Genomic DNA, 27,122 nt, shown 5'->3' with positions numbered 1-27,122 from the left:
GCTGTTTGCAGATAGGACATGCTACATCTGGGGTTTCCGAGCATGAAGTGGGAGTGTATTTTGAGGATTAGCCAATCAGGTGTTGAGGTTCTGCTTCGTATTAAGAGAGGCTGTGTGTAGTGAAGATGGCGGAAGTGCAGAAAGTCAGGGTGTTGGTGGTTGCAGATATGTTTGTGAATGGTTTGGAGCAGTATGCAAAATCTAGGAATGTGGCTAACCATTTTTGACACAAAAGGAGTAGATGTTGTGTGGAGCATTGTGCCTGAGTTGAATTTGCAGGCAATTCTAGTAGTTTGTCAGGATGTGGCTAGGTTTCCTAGTCCACATGTAGCTGTCCTACACTGTGGTGCTGTGCATTTGGGCTATGTTAGTGGCCCTACTTTGCTGCAAGATCTGCAAAATTTGGTTCAGGCAATCATGAAAGTCCTTCCAAATGCCAAGCTTATTTTTTCTGGGTTGACACCTAGGGCAATATGGGACAATAGTTCTGTTTTTGTCCTTAGCAAAATGTTGCTAGGTGCTTAGTCAACCGAGGCATGTTTGGTTTTATGACTAGATCGGGCATGTTGTTTTGCAACAATGTCAACATTGACTCTGGTAATGTTGATTACTTTAAGGAAGATGGCATTTCTTTATCTTTTATGGGAAATGCCATGCTGTTTTGGAACACAAGGGTTGCTTTGGAGAAGCTAATGTGAAGATTTCTGGAGGAAAATAAGAACCCCCCTCAACCAAAGAAAAATAGAAAATAAAAGGTGTTTCTGAAGCATCTGCAACATAAAAAACAAAAACAAGGCTCTTTTCAGAGCCAACCTCAAAAGGGAAATGGGGCACACTATTTTATTTTTCACCCCCCACGCTCAAATTTTACGATTTGTCCGTGGACACCGCGTATTACATACAGGGATTTTGGGGTTGAGTGGCATGCAAATGAAACTGAGCAAAGGAAGGGATTGGTCAATAAGGTTTACTGGGTGTGTTGTGTAAGGAGAGAGTTTTTCTCAGTAGGTCTTTTACCTGAGAGAAGAGCAGATAGCTATGGCTGTGTGTTTCAGAAAGCAGATTGTTTGGATTTTGGGAGATTCGTGGATAAATTGGTTGGAAGTGCATACAGATTGCTGTGAGTGGCTGCACATCTTCGATTCCCTCATGTGGAAGCGCACTGGCATGGAGTGCATGGAATGAAGCGGGTGGATTTGGTAACTCTGTGTGCTTCTTTGGTGACACAGTGTCATCCAGACATTATTCTTATTAATTGTGGAGGGACCAGTTTAGGACATGTGTCTGGAATCTCTTTGCAATTTGCAATGAACAAAGGACTTATGAAAGTCACGGATGTGTATCCGAATTCCAGAGTAATTTTTTCCCGTATTTCGCACAGACAAATGTGCCTGCGTTCTTTTTAATTTGGTCCACAAATGGGGAAACAAGGCGCAATGTTAACAAGGCTGTTTGTGCCTTTTTGACAGATGTTGGTATGTCCTCTTTTCAGAATGAAAGCATTATGTTTTGTAGCACACACATTTTTCGCAGAGATGGAGTACATCTTACTTATGCCGGCAATCAGATTTTTCTGTGAAATATACAAAATGCATTGCAACCTTTTTTGGAATTAGAGCATCCCATTTTGCAGTAGGTGTTGACCATTTGAAGTTTTCGAAACACAAAAAAAACACCACAAAAAGGCTCTTTTCAGAGCCCACACTTCCTCCCAGAGAAAAGTGCAATGGTTGTGACATGGCAGCACTGCACAGATTTTAGATGTCTGTGGACTGTCCACAGATATCTAATAATGCACAGGGCCCTGCACTATTTATTTATCACTTCTATTTTTAAACTGTGAATGGCGGCTCTGAAAAGAGCCTTTTTTTTAAAAAAAAAATATTTTTTTTAAACATGACACAGAAGGAAGGGAAAGGAGGGTAAGGAAGGGACACCAACCAGGGGAATAGGGCAGGTGGAGAGAGGAAGATGTAGGGTAGGCCTTACTCAGGTAGGTAGCAGTTCTTCTGGTGCTCCTTGACTGCAGTCTCAAAAGCACTCCAAATGTTCTCCCCTTAGAGAGTACTGCATCCCAGTACATGCACAATATTGTGACCCTCGAAAAGCAAGGGTGAACAGCATCATGAATGGCCTGTGAGGCAGTTCGAGGGATGCGCTGTCCCACAGGAGTGTCTCTTGTGGTGGCAGGAGCAGAAACGGACGATTCTGTAGAGTAACTCAACCTACTACGTTTATCGCAAGGTACAACCTTACAAATAGACCCATCATGGAACGACTTTAGGTGTCGCTTCATTGATGTTGTACCATAGCTCTACGAACTAGACTTTCCATGACTCAGCACCATTGTGCACTGAGTGCAGATCACCTTGTTCACACAAGCTTTTGGCACTCCATCAACAGTGGTAAATAACCGCCACACCCAAGACTAACGATGAGTGCTAGTAGTAGGGACTTCCACTACCTCATCCTTTTCATCCGTCTCCTCTGCATCCTCATGCCTTTCCCCTCTGCAGGCCCTTGGGGACGTGGTGGTGTTGGATGGGGTGGGGGAAAATTTGCCTTACGGACAATTCCTGAGAATCCGACGCAATTGTAGCGAAATTGCTGATTTTAAAACAAATAGCCAGGAACTCAGTGAGAAATTAAAATACAGACAATATCCCGATAAAACCATGAAAAGAGCACGCAATGCTAACCGTGAGGTGATTCTACAAATACTCAAGAAACCTCAGGATGAGAGAATTACATGTGTTCCTTCTTTCTCACCCCTGAGTAATGACCTAAGAAGGGTCATCTTAAAGAACTGGAAAATCATTCACACTGAAGATTTTAGACCTAATTCCCCGAGATTCGCTTTCAAACGGATGCCAAATCTCCGAGACAAACTAGTACACACCTACCCAATAATGAATAATGAGATACCAACACAATCTACACTGTGGGGTTTACCAACAGTGAATGGTCATTACGCATGTGGACAATGCGCAGTCTGCCATCTGACAAAAAATCTGAAACAAATTGACCTTAATGGCCGAATTTGGAAATATTAATCCTTTTCAAATTGTTTAACCAAATGGGTGATTTACGGAATAAAATGCCCGTGCGTCCTAATATATGTAGGTAAAACTATCAGGTCCATAAAAGTGCGAATTGGCGAACATCGTTCAGCCATTTGTAATGGCACTCCAGACAAACCACTTGTAGCCCACTACACAAAGGCCAAACATACATGTGAGGATATGTTTTGGTTTGTCATTCAAACAACTAAAGCTCACCCACGTGGTGCTAATAGGGATATGTCCCTTAAAAAACTGGAACAGAAATGGATCTATACTCTAAAAACAGCACAATCCGGACTAAATATTTCTGTGGAATGGAATTTTTTTATCCACTAACTATATAAACATTCTATTGGGTGTGAAGCATTGGTGTACAAAACTTTTGCTTACCATAATGGTGGGTCCTATATGATGGTATGCTAATGACCACCTGTATAATTTATCTAGCATTGCGTGAGCACCTAAAGTGCCTATTTGCTCAATGTCGAGTACAAGGAATGAGCCCGTAGCACATTTAAATCATTTACAAAGTTAGTGGCTGATGTTAAATAACTTGCCACAGAATAATCATCTTTATAGATTAGCATACACAAACAACATAGCGCGATGTTTATGGATGCAGTCATGTAAGGACATGAGCTCCATGCTATCCCAGGGTCTTCCAACAGCCGGCCAGTGTTTGTAATCATTCACCCATTCCAAAATGGCTGCCCCCGTGATAACACTGTGGGAGTCCTTAGTCCTTCCCCCTTTTTGATTTCTAAACAGGAAGACGCTGATATAAGATCGTAGAGAGTCCTTCCTTGATGTTTTTCACCTATGAACACGGCGTGAATGCAGCCGCGTCTTACACCGGCACCCTGTGATCGTTGGGAGCGACTTGAGAGGTAAGCCCGCTATGATCCCTCCATTAAAAACCTGGAGGGCACATACGGTCATTTGACCAATGAACAAGAGTATGACTTGTCCTTTCCTGTCCTTACATAGAATAATCCTCTGGAGCAAGCATTCTGCGAGTCGATATCTCGCAGTGAAATAGGAGACACTCGTTAACTAAGGCATCCCTGTGGACCACCACTGTATAAGTAAGTGATGCAGACTTGAATTTATCTTACTAACAACTAAGTAGAATCAGCGGGGAATTGATGTATTTTCTTACCCACTATAGATTCTATGATGCCGTGTAGGAAAACATAGTGCCCTAGCATGGACATGACCGACGTCTGCGACTAAGACGTAACGTGGGATCTGTCAACCACACTGAGGTTTATACGGAATGGTAAATATTGATTACCCATCACTATGATAATAACCACTTCTAAGCCATACATCTATTAATTAAAAATATGTATTGATCTACAGCTTGAACCATTGAGACGGACTTGTTTGCCGCCAAAATTAGATTGGCTTTTGCAATCGCCCCGCCCATCACATCATAAGAAATAATCATAAGGTTGGCAATTTGGCTACTTTTTTGCTTTTTAATCATCACAACATTGATACAAAGTTTTTAGACACATTGAGCAACTTTTACATTTATTTTATTTTTACTTATCCTTTAGGTTACCACACCGACATATAGGCCCATGTTGATAGTGTAACCTGGTTCCCAACCAACTGCGTCCTGAAGACGGGTCCAATGACACCATTGATAAGCTTTAGATTGCAACGGTGCTGTCTTTGGCCCCAGAAACACACTTAGATTGTAGACGCTACTATACTACTTTATGTATAATTGTAATGTGATTAAGTCACGCTATTACTAACATCACATTTGCTAATGAATGCTTACCCACTGTAAAATACATTGGTTTGAAAAACAGCCATACATTCAAAGTGGTATTTTCTCTCTCTCTACTGTGGTTCGAAAAAAATGATGAACGCTGGAAAAGGTTTTTTATGCCTTTTTATTGTTATGTTTTTGAGTAATTAACTATTAAAATATGTCAAATATATCACCTTGATCTTGATGAAATTCCTAGTATGAGGAAAATTGCTGATGAGTAGCCCCTTTGGTGAGTTAGAGGTGGGTAGCTAGTGGTCAGTGCACCTTGTTTTTGATGTATCCCTCCTCAAAGACCACAGCCCCCTTATAAAAAATTGAGGAAAACCTTTTTGCTCACAAGACTTTTTTACCCACCCAGTGGTAAATAACCGCCACACCCAAGACTAACGATGAGTGCTTGTGGTAGGGACTTCCACTACCTCATCCTTTTCATCTGTCTCCCCTGCATCCTCACGCCTTTCCCCTCTGCAGGCCCTTAGGGACGTGGTGGTGGTGGAGGGGGTGGGGGTGCTGATGAAGAGACAGTAGCAGCAGTAGCAATTTGGGATGCCATCTGGAAGGTTAATAACCAGGAACTAGGAACCAAGAACAGCAACTTTCACAATTGTCCTGTTGTAAATCTTGGAAATCCAAAAGCAGAATGAGGATCAGCTCTGGGGTGTGGACTTTTATAGGGGTGCTGGGGCGCGCTTTGCAGACACCTGCGCTGTCCTCAAACACTTCGAACACTAAGAACAGGCTCAAAAAGTTCCAAAATGTATGTAGATAGGTTGGGACATTGTCTGGGACATGTGCAACGGTGATCTTTTACTGTAAATACCTTGGACTGCTCAAAAAGCACTTTTTTAAATGTCCGCACACACGGAATTGTCCGCAAATAAGGACAGATGCTCAGCGTGGGTGCGTGACGTCGCGGGCACGTTCGCAAATGGGATGGCTGTTCGCAGGACACCAAATGCGCAGTGCCGGTTGTGCGCATGCGTGCAGGTGTTCTACGGACAGTGTTTGGGTCCCTGAACTAATTAAAAGTGTGACACACATGCGGCGGACAGTTGCGGAGAGGCGCGATGTTCGTAGGACCCAAGTGTGTGATGTGATGCACATGTGCGCAGATGTTCTATGAACAATGTTGAACTCCCCGGATAAAATAAATGTGCATCAAAACATTGTGGACAGGCGGATGGGATATGTGTTCTACGGATATATTCATTCTGGTTGCGGACATTACGAATAGCGGTGGCGTTATTAGGACACCCCTATTTTGGGTGATTGCGGACAGGCAGATATCTTGTGTGTTCTAAGGACACCTCAATTTTGATTAAGAACAGTACAACAGGTATGTTGTCCTTCGGCCACCCTCATTTGGGTTAATTTTGGACAAGCGGACATCTTGTGTGTTCTGAGGACATTGGCAAACAGTACGAGCAGATATATTGTCCTTAGGATAGCCCCATTTTGGTTAATTACGGACAGGTGGACATCTTGTGTGTTCTAAGGACGTCTCCATTTTAATTACGGACAGTACGAACAGGCACTATGTCCTTAGGACAGCCTCGCTATCCGCAGATACCCTGACTGCCTTTAAAAAAAAATATAAGACACAGGCACATACTAAGAACACATTTAAGATGTTATTATTGTTTTACAGTGGAAACATTAGGAAAGAGAGGGGGAAGCAGAAACTGAAACAAATACAGGGGAATTAGGGGTTTGGACATGATGTATGGGAGGGGAGGAAGGGATGGAAGTTTCATTTTACCATTTTTCTTGGTGGGGAGGGTTTGGGGATAGTTGACTGGGACATGGAGAGGGGGAACACGAACATGTGGGACAGTGGTATTTAATGTTTTCTTTAATGTGGTCCACAATACACTCTTTTACTTGATTGAAGTGTTGTAGTAATACATCCATTTTCAGTTCCATTTGTTTGAGAGGATCTTCTATTATCTCATTTGGTGTATTAGTTTTATTGGTTGTCTGGTCTGTTAAACAAAATGTGTTAAGTGCATATAAAATAATGGTTATTAATTGGCTTGTATAGAGAAATGTTGTGTCTACCATTATTATCACTCCCTTCACTCATTTCATCTTGTGGGAAATTCTCTTCCAGCCATTCCAAAGTAATTGACATTTCTGTGTTAGAAAAAATAAATATTAGTTTTAGTGTACATAATACAGAAAATATATAAATATATGAAATAAATGTAGTGTACTTACTACTTTTTTTTACAAACATTTGCTGTTATTGGTGTGTAAGTATGTTCTTGCTTCTTGCTGTGCAGTTTCTGTGAGGTAATTCAGTTGGAGGCATATTTATTTTGTTTTGGTATATTCCATTATATTGGAAATGCGACTTCAGTGGATGGTTGGTGTCTTACATATACAGTTTCCACTTCTTATTTATTATTAAATTTAATGTATTTATGTGATGCTTTTTGAATATGTTTGTGTGTTTTTATTGTATGATACAATATTGGAAGATACCCTCTAAGTTTTTGTATAGTGCTGATGGTGACCGTGTTCGCCTGTGGACAAGCGCACAGTCCGCAGACATCAAAATCACTAGCGGCGCAGGGGGTTTAGAATTTCTATGTTGTATAAATGTAAGGTAAGGGAGTCTTGAGTAAATATTTGTCACATTTCCATTATCTATATTTATATTCAGTGAAAACAACTTTGTTAAAGGGATGTTATGGTTAAGTTGCGCTACTAAAAAATCAGTAAAGAAAACTTTGTTAAAGAGACGTTATGGTTCGAAATAAAACTGAAAACCCCCTGAAATTCGCAAGTTATGATAAGTTAAGCAACCATAACTCACGCCACCACCGTGCACTGCTAAGATTAACACCCAGGGCATCAAAGATGACATCACAAATGTCATTGATGACATGACTGATGACATCACATGTGCATTTACTTTTCATGAAAAGTCTGTACAAGGGATTCTTATTATAATGTTGACAAAAAAGTGTCAAGCATCATTGTAATAAATATCATGAGCTACGTAAAACATTAAGCAATGCATTGATATAAATAGCATTCTATTATGAAGTTTTTCCAGTATACTAAGCTACTCATGTATAAACATAAGCATTGTGTGCAGCATACATGATGGAGATGCAATATTCATCATCTTACCATGTTTAATAGTGAAATGATAAATCCTTTCTTATTAGAGTTTTGCGTACTATGCAACATGTAATAAGTAGCTAGTAAAACCCACTTACTACATAATTTCATTATTACATACAAAACACAAAGACACAACAAAACATATAAATATGAGTATATACAGGGAAAGTGAAGTAAGCAAAAAAGCAACAGTAGTGATTGCTCTTTTTCAAAGCTGCTACTTCCCCTATGTATATGTATCACATGATGAAATTGGATGCTAAGGAAAGTAGTGTGAGTACAATATATACAAATATGAACATGTACAGGGAAAGTACAGTGATAAAAAAACAAAAGAACTATCAGAAAGTGCTGATAACCCTACTGATTATCTTCATGCACAGAAAGGAGTGCTGTCTTTCAAGCCTGTGTCTTCCTCTATGTATATATTTCATATGATGTGACTGGACCCTAAGGGAATTACTGTATGAACATACTTGAAGGATAAGTCTACAAATATAGTACCTTTTGAATTTTTAGTTATTGACTGTTACTGAAGAAAACCATGTGGCCTAGATATGTCAGTAAAGGAAAAAAGGGGGAGCCAGACATGTGATGTCATCAATGATGTCAGCAATGACATGGGTGATGTCATATATAATTCACCAGTTATGGTAAGCTAAGCAACCATAACTCGCACCACCACCGTGCACTGCTAAGACTAACACCCAGGACATCAAAGATGACAGCCCAAAAAGTGCTCTTCCTATGGGATTAGCAACTTAACCATAACTACACGGCCACTACCGTATATGTAGAAGTAAGTAGAAGATGGATGTTTCCACCACGTACAATAGCAGTGCTGAGCAAAAGAAGGAAGACCGCTTTTTGCAGTTTCCAAGTGTGGCGCATTTACACAACAAGTGAATTAACGAAGGTGAAACTCAGAAAGGCGAGGTTGGATGAGCCATGAAGCCAAGGCCATATTAGACTGGGGTGAGCTGACATTGGATACAAATTGTGTGAAAGAACGAAATTCCTGTTCAGAAGGCATGGACAAAAACAAGAAGACGTCAGAGGTTTATTAAAGAATAGCGTTTTAATACACTGAAAGCTCAAATTCGTGGTCTTTTAGTCAAGTGGGGAGAAGAAGTTGGACGAGCATGATGGTCACACCTACGCACGAGGGCAGACCGTGCCTTCACTGCCCTGAATTCACCAGAGCAAAGAACATGTTCAAGGCCGAGTACAAATACCTAATTGACAGTGGACCACTGAGGTGATGATGGATGGATATAGTAATTGGTGGGAAACTATGGTTAAGACAAGCTCATCTGCACCTGGACTTTCAGCCTGCATACCGCCACCATAGGTTGGGAGGGTACTGATGGAGGCAAGTAACCAATGATAGAGGATCACATGATCAAGGGTCCTATAGCTGTGTGGTCAATTAGACGTTGTATATTTAGTGACGTTCATAGTGACATATTTTAAGGGAAGGGCTTAGTTGCCCCACCTGATGTCAAGAAACAAATCATTTTCTTCCACTGCCCTAAACAAGTATGGATCGTATACCTAGATGATCCTTGTAGAACCTATCAAACTCACCATTACGTTTTTTTAGTTTGCCACGTAGGATGGCGTTAGTAATATACAGGTTAAACATCACCTATGATGATTTTTACTATTAAAATGTAATTTTTTATGAAATGCTTTGAGAAGTCTCGAGAGAGATCATGATGAGGGATGTCTGTTGATATCTGTTGTACTCCCTGCTTTAGATAATTGATATTAAAACAGTGGGCCTCATTACAACTCACCCGGTATGGAAACAACGGTGGCGGTAAACGCGCCCCCACCGTTGTTTCCATACCGGGTGATCACGACTCCTGCAGGCGGAGGCGTCAATCCCGCCAGGTCTGACTTGGCAGGTTTAATACCGCCCGCCTGCAGGCGGACGAGGAAACACCGGCACCATCACGAGATGGTGCCGGTGTTTCCATGATCCCCATCCCCATTGAGTCCTATGGGACTCAATGGCAATGGGGATTTACACCATTCCGCCTCCGGAATTCCTGGGTCACCGGGGTTGTAATGCCCCGGTAATTCCGGGAATCACGGAGTCGGAATGGTAATACGAGTCCGGCGGTAACCAGGTGGTTTTACCGCCTCGGTTACCGCCGGACTCGTAATGAGGCCCAGTATCTTTTGCCAACTACCTGAGTTGTTTCTATTAAATTCTGCATCCACCGTCCATCTCTAAGGTATTGCAAACCCATCTTAAAGGGTGAGAAGGAACTTCAGTTCAGTAGAGAGAAATACTATTTTGATTCTAAACATGATACCATCACTACTGTAAATCACACATAAGGAGGGCAATGTTGTGATGTTGAATACTTCAGATTATATTAATGAAATACATAGACAGTTAACAAACAGGCATACACAAAGACATGCAGAAGGTCCTAAACGCAACTATACTGATGTCCTGACTGCACTTGTGTGAGATTGGTATAATTCTGGTTTAATTTCTGCACCTAAAGTAATTATCTACTGACCACGAGATGCAAAATAGCTCAAATGTATGTGCTGCTAACATTTCATAAATAAGCAAGTCTTACCTTTCACAGGCAATTGACATTGAACAGAGCATTTATAGTGTTGCAGCAAACCATTACTCCTCGTACTGAAACTGGCATCATACATTAAGGATGCCAAAGAGGTGCTTTCTAGAATTGAAGAGATTACATGGCAAGATGACATTTGAGTGGTACTGTTATTTCATTTCAGTCTCATTTTTCAATGCAAGAAGAAGAAGGTGCCAACACCCGATGGATTCCCAGCATTCAGATAAACAGTACGAACGAAGAAAAACAGTATCTGGGTGAAAAATCAGAATAAGCTCTATTAGGCATTGCTCAAATAAAACGGTTGTAACTCTGTCTAAACTGGAGTACATGTTGACTTTCTCTTATTTCTGAGGGCAACATATTTCGCAGGCTTGCTCTCTGGACCGTGCAGGATCTGCCAAATGCCTTGTTTCTTTGAAATCTGCATGCTTAGATGTTGGAACATAATTTAGATGGTAGAGTTCTCAGACAGTTGTGCCAAGGGAATTATTGTCTAAAGTAAAGGAGCTGTGCCATAAAGTCCTATGTGCACAAGTGTCAGTAGTTTAAACGTAATCCTGGCACCAGTGGGGATTTGTTAGATGTAGAATAGATTGTTTTGTAGAATCTGCAAATAGCCCCTTGTCATCATCGATTTTAGACCCAACTATGGCTCTTGCTAAGGTGGCACAATTTGTTTCCATCAGCAAATGTATCAATTGTTTAATTGCTGATCTGATGCCCCATAGACAGGAAAGAACCCAGGATCATCCTCAGGCTTTCACCTTGTCCAAAATTTAGATTGGATAATTGGGCCATCATTTCTCCCAGTGAGGTGTTGTTCCTCATTCTCACATTGCCAGCTGTGGAATCAATAGCACATCTGTCTTAGCATGACATCCATGGAGAAATATTTAAAATGATGTATTGAATGGTCTGCCTAGTTCTGGAAAGAGACCCAGATCTATTAATTAGTCATGCAAAGCCTTTATAGGACTATATAATCATAAAGATGAATGCCTGACACCTCAGGGGCACCGCATGTCACAACCTCTGGTTCAGACATATACTCATCAATTGTAACTTTAAATGTTTTTTTGGTTAGAAAAGACTGAAACCAGAGTACCGCCCTATTTGACACCAAGGCAGGTTCCTTTAATCGTTTTAGTAATGTGCAATGATCTAGTGTATCGAATTCTGTGCACAAATCTAGCAGTATCAGCCGGAGGACATCTTTTACAGTGATCATATCTATCTTCGTGCTTTAGTAAAGTCAAAACACTGATTGCCTATCTTCTATCAGCTGCCTTGACTCCAGTTAGATGGCAAATAAAATGCTTGATTGAAAATGAAGTATTTGCTGGGGAGTACACAACTAGTAATCTTATAAAATATATTCATAAAAATGGCAGGAAGCCTGGTGAACTTGCTGTGGTGACCAGCTTGGGGGGTGGGCCCAGGTCAACAGGGAAAGAGGGGATAGAGTTGATGGTCGCCAGTCTTACCTTGCTCCTTCCTCTCCTCTTCCCCCTTTCACCTTTCACCTTTGTTCGCTGACCCAGAGGAATCTGGGTTTCTGGCATGGATTAATGAGGTTGATGGGGAGGAGGTTACGGAGGGTGTGGAAGGTGGGCAAGACCAGGGACAACAAAGGGTGGCAGTGTCGGGGTGATTCACCTGGGGCCGGCAGAGCCGTCTGCAGACCCCTGGGCTGGGGAGGCCCAACTCCTCCCGTGTCCGCAAAAGGAGTATGAGACACACACAGAAGCAAGGTCTCGGCTCGTATGCATCCGATGAGACTCTCATTGTTAGTGGGGCTTGCAGGCCCTTTTTACAGCAATATGACGCGCTACTCGTGTCACCTGGGAAAAATCGTCACAAAACCTATCGCCACTCTGGATTGGGTCCCCGAGTGGTAGGGTTAGTATATGTCCCCCATGTGAAGAAATGTTCATGGATAAGGACGGATCAGGTGATACACTTGGGCTGTCCCTAAAAGATGTTACTTTAAAATTGTTACAGGGGGACCCTTGGTGATTGGCTAAGAGTACTGGCATCAGTATTAAGCCCCCCTGTATTCTGATTGGTTCTCCCACGAGAGCCCAAGCCTGGGACCATCGTCGTTCCCAGCTCGCGGTGTACCTGTCTTTAGCAACAATGTGCAACTATGTGTTTGTGTGGACAACTGGCAGGTCTGCTCATGGGCTTGTGAGCGGGTCTTTCCCATTGCTGTAGGTGTCCATCTTGCCGCTTCGTTCTTGCAACCTGTGTCCCAAACCTGGGACCCTGGTGACTGTCTGTCTCATGAGCGTGGCACCTTGTCAGTTCGGCCTGGTCACATGTGGAGAGACCGTAGCTGGAGCAGAATTATGAGCATTAGTTTTTGTATTTCGCCTCTGAGGGCTCGGCACTTACAGATGTAACCTTGGCGCTGGAGTCGCGGCATGCAAATTGCAACATTGTGGCCTTGGCAGTGAGCTCTCGTTGGAGGCTTGTTCTGCATGGTCAGCACTTGTACTCTTGTCGCTTAGAGGATTTTCATGGCGAGGCTCCTGTCTGGGACTCTTGCTTGCGGCCTACTCGGGCCTAGTTCATGGGTGGCGGTACATAATCCATAGTATGGAGGTCACGGGGTTACAGAGTGTCACAGGCAGCACTAGATATATATGGTGGTGTCGTCATAGGGATGGGTGGCGGGAAAAAGCATCAGCAAGCATGTACACGAGCTCTTCATGTGTCTTGCGTTTCTGTGGAGCTGTAGAAGCCCTATGTAAAAATAACAATGATGCACGTCAGTGGCTGTGTCAGTCCCCTACATCATAGCACTGAGTTTGTTCTTCATGTAGGTTGGTGTGTGTGACCAGTGTGCATGGTGGCACGTGTGTTCTTGTCTGTTGGATATGTCATCATAGCATCTCTAAAGATGTGAATACTTATGGCTGTTGTTCTAGTCGAGCTGGTCCATGTTGCAGGCATCGGCTTGAGCCTGTCGCACTGGTGGACACACTCCTCTTATGTTTAGGTTTCTGAACCAGGGTATTTTGTCATCTGGTAGGTAAATGAACTCCTCTTGTGGGGGATGTCTGGGTCGTGATCCCCAAGGCCATGGTCTAGATGAGATTGGGGGAATGGTGTTGTCCCATTCTCCTACTTCAGTCCCCCCTCTGGTCAACTTGTCGACCACAAAATCATCCTTTCCTTTATCTCCTTTCTCTCTCCACTCTGCCGTTATTCCGGCCAGGTGTCCATAGTGGTTGACATGATCTTCAAATGACCAATACATATAAACACAGCCGCCGCCTGGTTTGCAATAGACCCATCTTCCAACATAGCTCCTCAGGTTCCTTGGGTTCTCCACTTTCACAGATGGTGGGTCTATGTGAGTGTCCAATATTTGCTTACGTAGTCTCTGACGTTCCTGTATAATCATGTCTGTGTGCTTGTCATCTTCACTGGTAGTAGGGCATGCATGCTGACCATCTCCATCATTTTGTTCGTTGTACATGCTTTTCCAGAACTTTATTACGATCAACACAGCTGTCACCAGTATTATGCATCCTACTATTAGCTTCAGCCCATATGACAACCAAGAAGGCATCCATGACCATAGAAATGAAAACCAGCTGCCATCTTTCTCCTTTACTTTCTTCCACCATTTTGGAGTGTATCAGGGCGAGTTGTGATACTGCTTCGGTAAGTGTTCCATTGTCTGCGTCATTAGCAGGGAGAATGTGCAACATGATTGTCCTATTTTTGCACAAACTCTCCTTCCATTTCCGTGAGAAGGTCTAGCACATACCTGTTTTGTAGTGCTACCATTCTAACTGCTCTCAGTTTTTCTTTCATTGCGTCGAATCCATTAACAATCAAATTTATTGTCAACATCAGCTCCCATTTGGTGATCTGTAACCATTTTGCATTTCCATATGCTTGCAGTCCTGGGTGTATTATTGATGAGAAGAACATTGCTGCCCTGCTAAATAGCCTGTGTTCTGGTGGGATGGAGGTGAGAGCTGTTTCCGATCTTCCCCACAGGTAGTTTCCATCAGTGGTTCACCTTGTCTTTTCACTCTTGGCAAAATGTTATTGTTGTTGTTCTCGTCGCCTTCTTCTGATTGTACATATCTTTTCCTCCTTTTGTTCACTTCGTCCATTTTGGGGAAGTTGGCCATGTTGACATGTTTCTGGGGCACAACCAGGGATGGCACATTGATGTGCACCATAGTGCATATTCCATTCCATGATTGAGGCAACGTGTGCTACGCCTTATCGCTGCAGGCCCGATAGTGGTCCATTAGAACTGCTGTGCCGGCAGCCCCCTCTGGTATCTCTATCATTCTTTCACAGTTGGTGTTATATCCCACATCCACATTGCCGTTGTGTTGATAGCACAGTGTGGGTGCAGTTAGCGGTAGTATACTTATTGGATCTTCGTCCTTCTCCAGCCACGTCAGCATCGGTACATGTTTGACCCACATCGTCCAACATCTGTCGTTGTGCTCCTTTATAGATGTCATATTTTCTCATGTTATCATATTGCTCCCAGCCACTCCTATTTCCCATCCGTCATTCGTATATATCTTCCCAGTTATTGTTCTTAGAGGTCTTTCCCAACACCCTTGTTCACTAGCAATTTTTCTGGCATACCAATCACATGGTAGGTATTGTAACATTACTTTCTTCGTTTCTCCTTTTTTGGGACCATCCATCATATATCTGAAACCTTCAGTATGTAGGCTCCTTTTATGGTACATCGGATATGTTTTGAGGAAATTATTTTCATATGGATATGTGTCCCTCGTTTTCCATTGAAGTGTCACCACTGTCCCTTGAAATCGTCCTTTTGTTTGGAATAGTGCCAAATATATCAGACATTACACTGTTTTTGCTGGTACTTCAGTAGCTACAAATGTTCTTGATGCGCTCATAGCGTATGGGATCAACAAGCACAGATAGCAATTGTCCTAAGTTGTCTGCTTACCAATTTTGGTCATGTGCTGATACCACATGTTGTTCGAGACGTGTGCTGAATCTGTGAGGTATGTGTCAATTCCTTTATTACCTCCATATGTGCTGTGTTTAACCCGATGTTCTTTACTTCTGGGGTTGCTTGTACCACCTGCCACGTACCTGTTGCAGGCGTGGGGAGGGGGTAAGTTAGTTTTGGGTACAGCCATCATATCGTAAGCATAGTGTTTCTTCCAGACAGAGGCAGTAAATAGACCAGTGACAACCAACACACCTATGAACTTTATTACAATAGCTAATCTGACTGGCATTTTGGCTCTTACCTTTGCTGCTGCCCTGCAGCTTATTCTTGTGATGTTTAAGATGCCCGCCTGAAAATTCTGAAAATATGCGTTATTTGGTTAGTTTTCTTTTTAGTCAAGCTCTGCCTATCAGATAGTCATTTAGTGCCCAGGCGAAAAGCTGCTCCTACGCTAATCTCAGCGACCTATCTCTCAGAGCTGGTAAGTGCTCATGGAGATATGGGAATGATTGTTCTATGGCCAAAATGAACGTGTTGTAGTACACGCGTACCCTTCTCTTTTTGAGATACTTTGGTCCCTTTATATGGTATACAAATTGGTGTGACAGGGCCTCAGGGGTGTTATCATCTGTGGGTAGCATTTACTCCTGGGCAGAACACGATGTAAGTCACTTCACTTTTTATACAACACAGTAATATGCGGTACCTGCATGTGCGAGACAAAAAGAGAGCATACATGTGTTTATATGTGTGTGCAGCATTCAAGTTAGACAATGTCCTTTATTTGGTGATGGCATGGACGGGGCTGGGTGTGGCAGAGGTTTGTTTGCTTTGAGATCTCATGACCATGGGGTGGGCAATGGGCGATTGTCCAAAGTCTATGGCTGTGTCTGTGGCAGGTGAGGGATCAGGGGCAGTGTCACAATTGTCCTTTGTTGCTGTTGCTATGTCTTTGTCTGTCATTGGTATTGGTGATGCTGTTGTTGTTGTGGTGGCCATGTAGTCAACGCAAGGGCGGGTCTGGCCTTTGTAGGGCTTGACGTCGTGGAGGTGGTTCCAGGCTCTCTTGTCGGCTAGTTTAATGGCTCTGGGAGCCACTGCTTCCATCAAGTGGGGCCTCGTGAAGCTGGGGCTGTTCCACTTCCTGTTCAAATTGTGGAGGAAAACATTGTCTCCTTCCGCAATAGTCCACTGTTTTTGCTGTTCTTGTTCCTTGTTTGTTTCTTCTGGTTGGGTGATCTTCAACCCGCCCCACGTGCGCTCGAGCTGTTGAGAGATAAAGACAACACTAGTAATCAAGGAAGATACGTATTCGTACATTTCATCACCAAAATCATTTGCAGAGCTGTCATAGTCGGTGAAGGCCCTTGACGCTGGTGTTAATGGAAGGCGCATCAGATGTCCAGTCACCACCTCGTGGGGAGTGAGGTGGTGATCAAATCCTGGCCTATTTCTCAGCTCAAACAGAGCCAAGGGGAGGCAGTACAACCAGCTTTTCTTAGTTGTCTGTTGTATTTTGGCAATCTCTTCTTTTAGCAGGCCGTTCAGGCATTCACAGACACTGTTAGCCTGGGGGTGGTATGCACACACAAATTTATGATTTATACCAAGCATTGCAGTTATGTGCTCATTAGCAAAGTGTGGGCCATTGTCTGACCGCAGCACTTCGTACACTTCCCACCTTGGGAAAACTTCCCTCACCAAGAATCTAGCTGCTCTAAATGTGTCCGCATGAGAGCAGGGTCCGGCCTCAATCCACCTTGAAAATGGGCACACCACTACAATCATATACCTTTGTCCTTGACATATGTTGATCATGTCAACGTAGTCAATGTGTAAGTGCAGGAAGGGTCCTCTGGCCGCGGTATAGTACCTTTTATCACTTGCAGTGTGTGACCGGCAGTAAACTGTTGGCACGTTAGAAAATTGCTGACAAATCTTGCAACATGTGATTTTAGCTCTGTACAGAACCAGGCCTCCTTTGATCGTGCTGCAATCACTTCCTTCCCTGTGTGTGCTGGATGGTGTAGCTGAGAATGGGCTGTTTTCAATAGTGCTAGGGGCATGACTACCTTTCCTGTATTACTCTGATGCCACAATGCATCAGTGGGAGACATTGTGCATCCTCTTTTTACCCATAGCTCCTTTTCTGACATAGGTGCTGCTGCCTGTAATTCCAGTATGTGCGATTCAGGGATGTGTGTGTACCCATCTTTCATCAGCATTTGTCTTGCTCCCACCCTCCACCCATCTTTTCCTTTTTCTGGGGGGGTCCAAATTTCTCCAAGCATGTGCGTCTGCTGTTTGGTTACATTTTGAGATGGGGTCATCCCCGTTGGTGTGGGCCTGACACTTTACCAGGGCTCTCTCTTTCGGGTCATCAACTACTTCAATTAGTTCTGCAAGTAGTAGGGCATGTTGTACTGGCGTACCATCTGCTCTTCTGAACCCTCTCCTTTGCCATTTTATTAATCCTGAGTGGACTGTTTACGTGACGTATGCACTGTCGGAATAAATCGTTACTCTTTTATCAAAGCTCTCTTTTAATGCCAAAATTAGGGCCACTAGCTCTGCGGCTTGGGCCGAGTAATGTTGTGGTAGTTGAACACACCTTACTGGTGCATACATTCGGTCTTCTGTCAACATAACCACTGCTGCTCCTGTCCTTCTAACATCATCGCTTTGGTCGATCGTTGAGGACCCATCAATGTACATTATTTCTCCCCCTGCTAGCGCATTTTCCTCAACTTTCCTTGTGATGGAGTAAAGTTCAATGGCTTGTGTGCAGTCATGAGCATAGTCACCATCCTCAATTATCTCATCTATGAATCTTGCTGGGTTTACATTGCTGCACCTTACAATCATCAACGCTGGCCTGGAGAGAATAATTTCATAACCTGATGCTCTCTGGGCAGTCAGGGTGGATTTAGGCTTGTTCAAGATGGCAAAGAGGGCATGTTCTATGAATAGTGTGGTAGGGCACCCCATTGTCATTGATGAGGATTTTTCCACCGCAAAAGCTGCAGCGGCCAGGCTTTGTTCGCAAGGGAAGTGACCTAACATTACAGGGTCCAAGTGTCCGCTGTAGAAAGCCATGGGCTTGAGTCCCATGCTTGTTTTCTGCGTCAGCACTGCCTTCATTACTGCTGAGTCGCAATGTGAAAAAATGAAAAATTGGTGTTCATAGTTTGGAGTGGCTAGCACAGGTGCTGTAGATATGGCGTGTTTCAATTCATCAAATGCCTCTTTCATTTCTCTTGTCCACCCCAATGTTTTGTCCCCTTTTTCTGCTTCTCTGAGGGCTTCGAGCGGGGCTCCTATGTATGAACTGTAGTCAAAAACCCATGCCCTGCAGTAGTTGCATAGGCCCAGAAATTGCTGTAGTTCTCTCACTGTCTGTGGTTGTGGTGTGTTGGTTATGGCTTGTGCTCTTTGTGGTGCAATTTTTCTTCCATGCTGAGAGATAAGTTGGCCAATGTAGAGTACCTGTTCCTGACAGTACTAGAACTTTTCTTTGTCCACCTTGTACCCCTTCTCAGCTAACACTGTGAGCATCTTTACTGAGTCCTTTCTACATCTTTCTTCAGTGGTGCTGCAAATGATGATGTCATCAATGTATTGCAGCACTGTGCTCTCCATCTCAATGTTTCCCAAATCCATCTGTATTACTCTGTTGAAGATGGATGGTGACTCACAGTACCCTTGAGACAACCTTGTATGTTTCCATGTTGTGTTCTTGTATGTGAAGCTTGTCAAGCCTTGTGAATCTGGGTGCAGAGGTTTCGAGAAAAATGCATTTTTGTGGTCACTCACGGTAAACCGTGATGCCTCCGCTGGTATTCCACATAGTATGGTGGCTGGGTTTGCTGCTATGGGGTACTCTGCCTCTACAATGTAATTCAAGGGCCTAAGATCCTGGATGAAACGCCAAGACCCTCCGTTCACTTTGCGCACTGGGTACACAGCTGTGTTGCATGGTGATTCTGCTGGTACTAATATGCCATTGTTTATCAAGGCTGTTATTGTGTCATATATGCCCTCATCAGCCTCTTTTGATAGTGGGTACTGTTTCACCCTGGGTAATATTGCTCCCTTTTTTTAGTTTTATTTTCACTCCTCCAATGCTCTTTATGCAGCCAATGTCATATGGACCGTTGGTCCACAGAGATGCTGGTACTGCTGCCAAGTCTTCCTCATAAAATGGTACTGGTGTAGAGGCAGGTGCCTCTAGTGCCATTGCCATTTTTAGTGTAACTTGCTTGTACGTCACTCTCAACCAGATGTCAACACTCATCATAAACACCATCTCTCCTTCTTCTTTGTTGTCTGAGACAAGCTCCTCATCAGATACCTGTGTGAGCCTGCACCCCTCATACAGTGCTATTATTGCTCTCCAGGCCTCCCTTCCCTGTCTTGGGCATGTACTGCAATGTAATCTGCAGTTGCCATGATGCTCTCGATGCTCACTGAAATTATCACCCCCTCTGGTTCACATGCAGGGGTCTCTGGTCTGAACAAGTATGCTGCTGGCCTTCTCCAAATCTTGCCCTCAATTCCAGGCATCCCTGCAAATGCCATGTCTTTTCCATATTGGAACATCTCTCCATCTACAGGCTCAGCCCGAGCTACTGTTTGGCCACAGTAAGTTTGCATTATTTGTTGTGCTGTGAGCATGTTTATTCCTGGTGTGGAACAAATTATGACATTCTCCGTGAAGGAGATTGTCATATTTAATCTGTTCTTTATGTCCCTCCCAAGTATGTTTACTGGTGACTGCTTCGAGTACAGAAGTGGAAGAGACATGTCATGATCTCCTATAGATAAGGAGATGTTATCAGTAAAGGGAACCAACCCTCGAGCCCCAGAGAATCCTTGAGTGTGCATGGCTTCGCCTGACAATTTAAACTTCCCTTCCCTTATGCGAGACCTAGTGGCCCCGGTGTCAACTAAAAAGGAAACATTTTTTGTCACCTATCGCCACCTGTATGCGTGGTTCCTCCATTGTGTTAGGTGTTACCGATAGGATGGGACACATCAAAGACATCTGTGGGCTGTCCTATTGTGGGTATAGTGACTGACCGCTCCATGTGTAAGGGTTGTGGCCCAATATTGTCACCTTCCCCAGCTGTGTATGCTGTAGTTGTTCATTAGGTGTTGTACTTGTGTGAGCTGCTGTACTGGTTGCACTTGATGGTGTAGTGTTGTTATCGCCTGTTGCTGTTGTGGTGTGTTTGTTTGTACCTGTTGCAGTGGTGGTGTGTATGTTTGTACCTGTTGCTGTGGAGGTGTGTATGTTTGTACCTGTTTCTGTGGAGGTGTGTATTTTTGTACCTGTTGCTGTGGAGGTGGGTGTTGTAGTGGTGCTTGTTGTTGTGGTAGGCATTGTTGTATACCCTGCTGTTGATGAACCTGTTGTTCTCCAGTGTGGTCTTGTTCCCCTCAGGCTGGTTGGGTAGGCTTCATCCTGCACGTGCGTGACATGTGCCCCACCATCCCACAGATCCAACATATTGGTGGTTCTTTGGCCTCGCATGGGAAACCCCCCGCGTTGTCTTGGTATCCTTGTTGTCCGTTTTGGTAGTAGCCTCTGAACCCTCCTTGTTGTTGTGCCTGTTGGCCATAGCCCCTCCGTCTCATCATAAGACCCCTGCCCCTGTAGTTTTTAGAGTATCCATTTCCCATTTGCATGTATCCTCCTCCTGTGTATGCCGTGTATGGTGGGGCGGGGGCATCTTCTGTTTTATTACTTGTGCTGATTGTTGTAGTTGTGCTACCTGTTGTTGTGTTGTCTTGTGCACCTGTGACCTGTGTGGGGGCGGGTGTTGTTATTAGTGCTCCTTCCATGGCATATTTGGATAACTTCTTTTGTACCAGTTTTGCCTCTTCGACATTCCTATCTTCCTCCTTTTGTTTCATCTTTTCCTGCCACAGAATGCAGTGGTGTACTATAGTCAGTTGTGTTTCTGGCCAGGCTTTAACTTCCATAACCGCTATTTTCTTCAGCTGCCTTTGTACTTGCTCCGGGAGCCATTGTATTAGTATATGGTAGACAATTGCTAGTTTTTTATCCCACGGTTCCTGCATTTCCAAGCGCCACTTCTCCTGAATCTCCTGGATGTAATCAACAGGATCCTCATTCTCATGCATCTTGCGTGGCGTTATTGCTCCTATGTCAGACGTTTCTGGGTACTGAACCCTTAAAACCTGCCACAGCGTATGTCTGCAATTTGAAAATGACACTCCATCATGTGACGTGTCTGTTACTGTGACCCCTGGGAAGCCCACCCTTTTCCAGATGTCATCTGTGGCATCCCCCAGTATTGATATTAAGAGCCCCTTCACGTCCCCCACCGCCAGTTTCTGTCCCGCCGTGTGTTTTTCCATCTCATATATCCACTTCCGTGCCCCTCCACTTAGCGATGGGAGTCTTCATTTAATATTCTCTTTATCGGCATGCTTCCAGGGGACATATTGTGGTCTGGCCTCTCCCCTTTCTAGGAGTGGCATTAGATTGTACCCCCTCATTTCCCCCCGTGCCTGTGGGATAATGTTGGTGTATTCATCCTCCTCCTCTGTGTCAGGTAATTCTTCAATCATATCAATAGTACAGTGGTCTGTTTTTCCATCCCCTCCATCCTTCCACCCTCTCCTGTTACCCTCTTCTCTTACCAAGGGCGTGCTCGCCCGTTCTTCCTGCCTGCGTCCTGGGAGGTCTCTAAGTCTGTCGACATATGGGGTGTGTTCAGGGGTGGGTGTCAGTGGGCGTGGTGCTAGAGGTTGTGTTGTTAGAGTGCGTGGCATTTGTACTGGTGTTGGTGGTACTAGTTGTGACGCTCTACTTGCTACCTCCTTTACCTTCTCCTTACCTTTCGTATCTTCCTCCCTTCTTTCACATGACCATGGTGACTCGTGGTTGGTGAGTGTGATGTACAGTTTCTCTAAACTTTCCCCATTGCCATCTCCTCTGCTTTTCCCTGAACATTCTGCCTCCTCGCTACAAAATCCATCAGGAAAAGATAATCCCCAGTTTGTGCGTTTTCCACCCACTGTCACCGTTTTTAGATCTATTACGTCTGTTTCCTTGTGCTCTTCTCCTTTAACCGCTGCCCCTTGTGTTGATGTTGTTGCCACCTCCAAATCCTGGCATGTGTAGGTTCTTACCCCGTGCTCCACCCTTTTATCTCCATTCTTCTCATCCTTTTTCCCTATTATTTCACCACCTATCTCCTCTCTTTTCCTTTTTAGTTCTTCCAACACCTCCACACTTACCTTTGCTAATATCCTCTTCCTCTTCCCTCCTTTCCCATTTTGCCCGTTCCCTTTTTAATATGCTCTCTATTACTTTACCTTCTTCATATTTCCTGGCGCTTTCAGATAGTATTTTCTTTTTCCACAGTTCCATTTCCCTTTCTTTCTCTTCCTCCCTCCTTTTCATGTCTCGTTGCTCCGCTCGTGACAGTCTTTCTGCTATTGCCTTCATCCGCTCTGCTTCCTTCTTCCTTTCTTCCATTCGTTCATTCATCCTCTCCTGCTCGTCCTTGTTCTCCTTTCTGTCCTTCCTCCTTCTTCGCGTTTCTTGCTCGAACTGTCTAAGCAGTGCACTTTATGCGTCTCATAATTCAGCCAACCTCTCTTCCAACATTTTTTCCTCTGCCTGTGACAGTTGACCTTCTCTTGTCTTACTCACCTCTGTCCCTGTCTGTGTGTCACCCATTTCATTCTTTGCCATTCTTCTCACTATGTTCTCTTCTTCCCCTGTAAGTGTCCCTCGGAGTTTCAGGAGCACCTGTGCTGCTACCCATTCGTCTGGTCCTATGTTTGCGATGTGTTCCCCACTTTCTTTCCCCCTCTTCGTTCCTGCCTGTGTGTAATTTAAGTTTGTCGTGCTGGTCACCTCCTCCCCCCTCCGGTAGCTATCCGTAGGGGCATATGGTGGAGGGCTGTATGCAGGGTTGGAGTACCCCTCTGCGGCAGTCAGTTGTGGTCTATCGGCTTCTCTTAATTCCGCAACTGGGTACAACCCCCCCTTCTTCCTTCTTCACTACCTTTGCCAGAGGCATATCGTCTGTCCCTTCCTTCTTCACATTCTCTTCTGATACCTTACCCAATCCTTCCTTCCCCTTCGTCCTCTCGTCTGCACATAGTGCGATTCTGCTCGCCGTGCCCATGCTATCTTCGTTGTCTTTCTCTTCCTACACACACTTTATTTCCTCGCTCCTTTTCTCCTCTGTTGCCCCTTCCATAGTAAACATTCCCATTGCCCCTGGCCTAGCTCCTTGGAACATCTTCCATGAGTTGAACAAATCTATATGGTGAGCTAATTTCTTTCCCTTGTACGTGTTGTGTATATATGTTAATAGCAAGTTTTGTGTGTATGAGTCAAAACTACCGTTAGGTGGCCATGGTGTCAGTATTTTGTTGTCTGTTCCTTGTGTCCAGTCGATACTGTACTTTATAATTTTCTCCTTGTATCGTGATAGTGACGTACAAATGTGTTGGAGGGATGTAGTTAGAGCATTCCCTCACACCCCAGTCCCCGACCCGTAATACGTGGCCATGTTACAGCTTTGTTTCCACAATATCACCCTTCTTTACCTGGCCCCGTGAAACTGGGGACTTCCGACCGTCTGCTGAAAGGTAATACAATCGCAAATTATACAGTTCTCTTCCTTTATTGTTTTTCCCCCTTGATGTTACCAGTATGGCCCCCTATGGCCGTGGCGCATGGAGCCCCCTGCGGCTGCATGCCCTGTGTGGCGTGCTTTTACAGCAGCCCCACATTTCCTCCTTCTTCAAACCTCTCCCTACCCTTTTCCAACCCCCTTGCTGAGCGTGACCGGTGTTCTCCGTGCGCGGCCCTCTCACCTCTTCTATCCCGCCCTTTCCTTGTCCTATCCCCCGGCCACTCCTTGATCAACCCGAGATGGTTGTGATGTCCTATACAAGCCCTACGGGTGACGTCACCAACTTCTGCATACTAATACCGTTAAGAACATTTTCATGAGATCAGAATGTGCGCAATATGCTTAACCCCCTCTTATATTCTTTAACCCCACAGCTGTCTTCCCACAATACCAATAGTGGAGAATGCAACAATCAATTAACTCATTACAATCGGACTGCGCACACTGCGTTGTCTCGCGTGTGATACGCCCCTTATCCAGAGGAACTTAAAAAGCCAATTGTCTTCCTCACTTGGGACCAACACTTGCTACCTCCTGCGGGAAAACGTCAACTACCTAACGAGCTTCAACACTCAATCGGTAGGGATCATCGTCTATTCATTGATCAAAAACGTCAATTCATAGGAAAGCCACACACACCCCCTTTACAGGTACCTGCGACCTGGACAAATCAGTGCCTTCGACCAACCACACGTGGTACCTTTTGGCTCCACCCACCTTGCTCTGTGACTCGGTAGAAGATGGCACTCGTGCCTGTCCCGCTACCGCTCACTAGTCTGTCAACCCTTATTAATCAAATCTTTTACAACACACTGTAAAACACCTCCCGCCACCCTTACTGCAATTCCTCCCCCCACCCGCACAATATTACATTGCTTGTTGGGTGTGTCATACTCACCAAGTCCTCTTGAGGCGGGGCCGCTCGACTGCGTGCACCCCTCCAAAGCGGCTCGCCACCTCCCCTCGTCTGGACCACGTCTGGACACTCGCCAACTCCAGGCGGGATACTTCTCAATCGGCTCCCGAGGGCCAATATCCGGATTGCGCTGTCCGGTCTTCTCGCAGTTCCGCGATGGTCCTGTAGTCCTCAAAAGGGGGCACCGGCAGAGGGGGCCGCGCTGCCGGGTCACCTCGCTGCAAGGGGTCTTGGACTTGTGCTACCAGGCCAACGGACATCAAATGATCTCAGCAGTGGCTCCAACTTGTCGGGGTGATTCTCCCAGGGCCGGCAGAGTCGTCTGCGGACCCCCGGGCTGGGTAGGCCCCAACTCCTCCCGTGTCCCCAAAAGGAGTATGAGACACACACAAGAAGCAAGGCGAGTACTGCTGTTTTTATAATAACGGCAGGGATGGGTCTCGGCTCATATGCATCCGATGAGACTCTTGTTGTTAGTGGGGCTTGCAAGCCCTTTTTACATGCAGTATGACACGCTACTCACGTCACCTGGGAAAAATCATCACAAAACCTATCACCACTCTGGATTGGGTCTCAGAGTGGTAGGGTTAGTATATGTCCCCTATGGGAAAAAATGTTAGTCGATAAGGACGGATCAGGCGGTACACTTGGGCTGTCCCTAACAGTTGTCACTTTAGAATTGTTACAGGGGGACCCTTGGTGATTGGCTAAGAGTACTGGCGTCTGTAGTAAGCCCCCTGTATTCTGATTGGTTCTCCCGTGAGCCCCCAAGCCTGGGACCATCGTCGTTCCCAGCTCGCGGTGCTGTCATTAGCAACAATGTGCAACTATGTGTTTGTACGGATAACGGACAGGTCTGCTCATGGGCTTGTGAGCGGGTCTTTCCCATCGCTGTAGATGTCCATCTTGCCGCTTCATTGTAGCTGGAGCAGAATTATGGGCATTAGTTTTTGTATTTCGCCTCTGAGGGCTTGTCACTTACAGGTGTAACCTTGGCGCTGGGCTTGCGGCATACGAGTTGCAACATTGTGGCCTTGGCTGTGAGCTCTCGTTGGAGGCTCGTTCTGCATGGTCAGCACTTGTACTCTTGTCACTGAGAGGATTTCCATGGTGAGGCTCCTGTCTGGGACTCTTGCTTGCGGCCTACTCGGGCCTAGTTCATGGGTGGCGGTGCATAATCCATAGTATGGAGGTTGCGGGGAGACAGAGTGTCACAGGCAGCACTAGATATACATGGTGGTGTCGTCATAGGGATGGGTGGCAGGGAAAAGCGTCAGCAAGCATGTACACAAGCTCTTCATGCGTCTTGCGTTTCTGCGGAGCTGTAGAAGACCTATGAAAAAATAACAACGATGCACGTCAGTGGGTGTGTCAGTCCCCTACGTCATAGCACTGAGTATGTTCTTTGTGTAGGTTGGTGTGTGAGTGACCAGTGTGCATGGTGGCACGTGTGTTCTTGTCTGTTGGCTATGTCGTCATGGCATCTCTAATGATGTGAATACTTATGGCTGTTGTTCTAGTCGAGCTGGACAATGTTACAGGCGTCGGCTTGAGCATGTCACACTGGTGGACACACTCCTCTTATGTTTAGGTTTCTGAACCAGGGTATTTTGTCATCTGGTAGGTAAATGAACTCCTCTCGTGGGGGATATCTGGGTCGTGATCCCCTAGGCCATGGTCTGGATGAGATTGGGGGAAGGGTGTTATCCCATTCTCCTACTTCAGTAGGCATGACCGATGGGCAGGAAGCCAATTTTGCAGGCAGCGGGCGTGGGAGGGCAGTGGTCCCACCGTACCATGGCAGGAAAGTCTGAGGCGTACCAAAAGCCTGTCTTCCTTTGTGTTCCTGCTGGGTGCCTGCTCCCCTGACACCTAGCCATTAGATCCTTTGAATCTCCTGCTCCATCTCCGAGCTCGTCTATGGTGTTGTTTTCTCTGCTATCGTGGACAGAGTCTACCAGTTC

This window comes from Ambystoma mexicanum, chromosome 5p, assembly GCF_040938575.1.
Source record: "Ambystoma mexicanum isolate Mex_15411 chromosome 5p, UKY_AmexF1_1, whole genome shotgun sequence".
In the NCBI taxonomy this organism is placed as follows: Eukaryota; Metazoa; Chordata; class Amphibia; order Caudata; family Ambystomatidae; genus Ambystoma; species Ambystoma mexicanum.
This window is presented reverse-complemented; position numbering follows the sequence as displayed.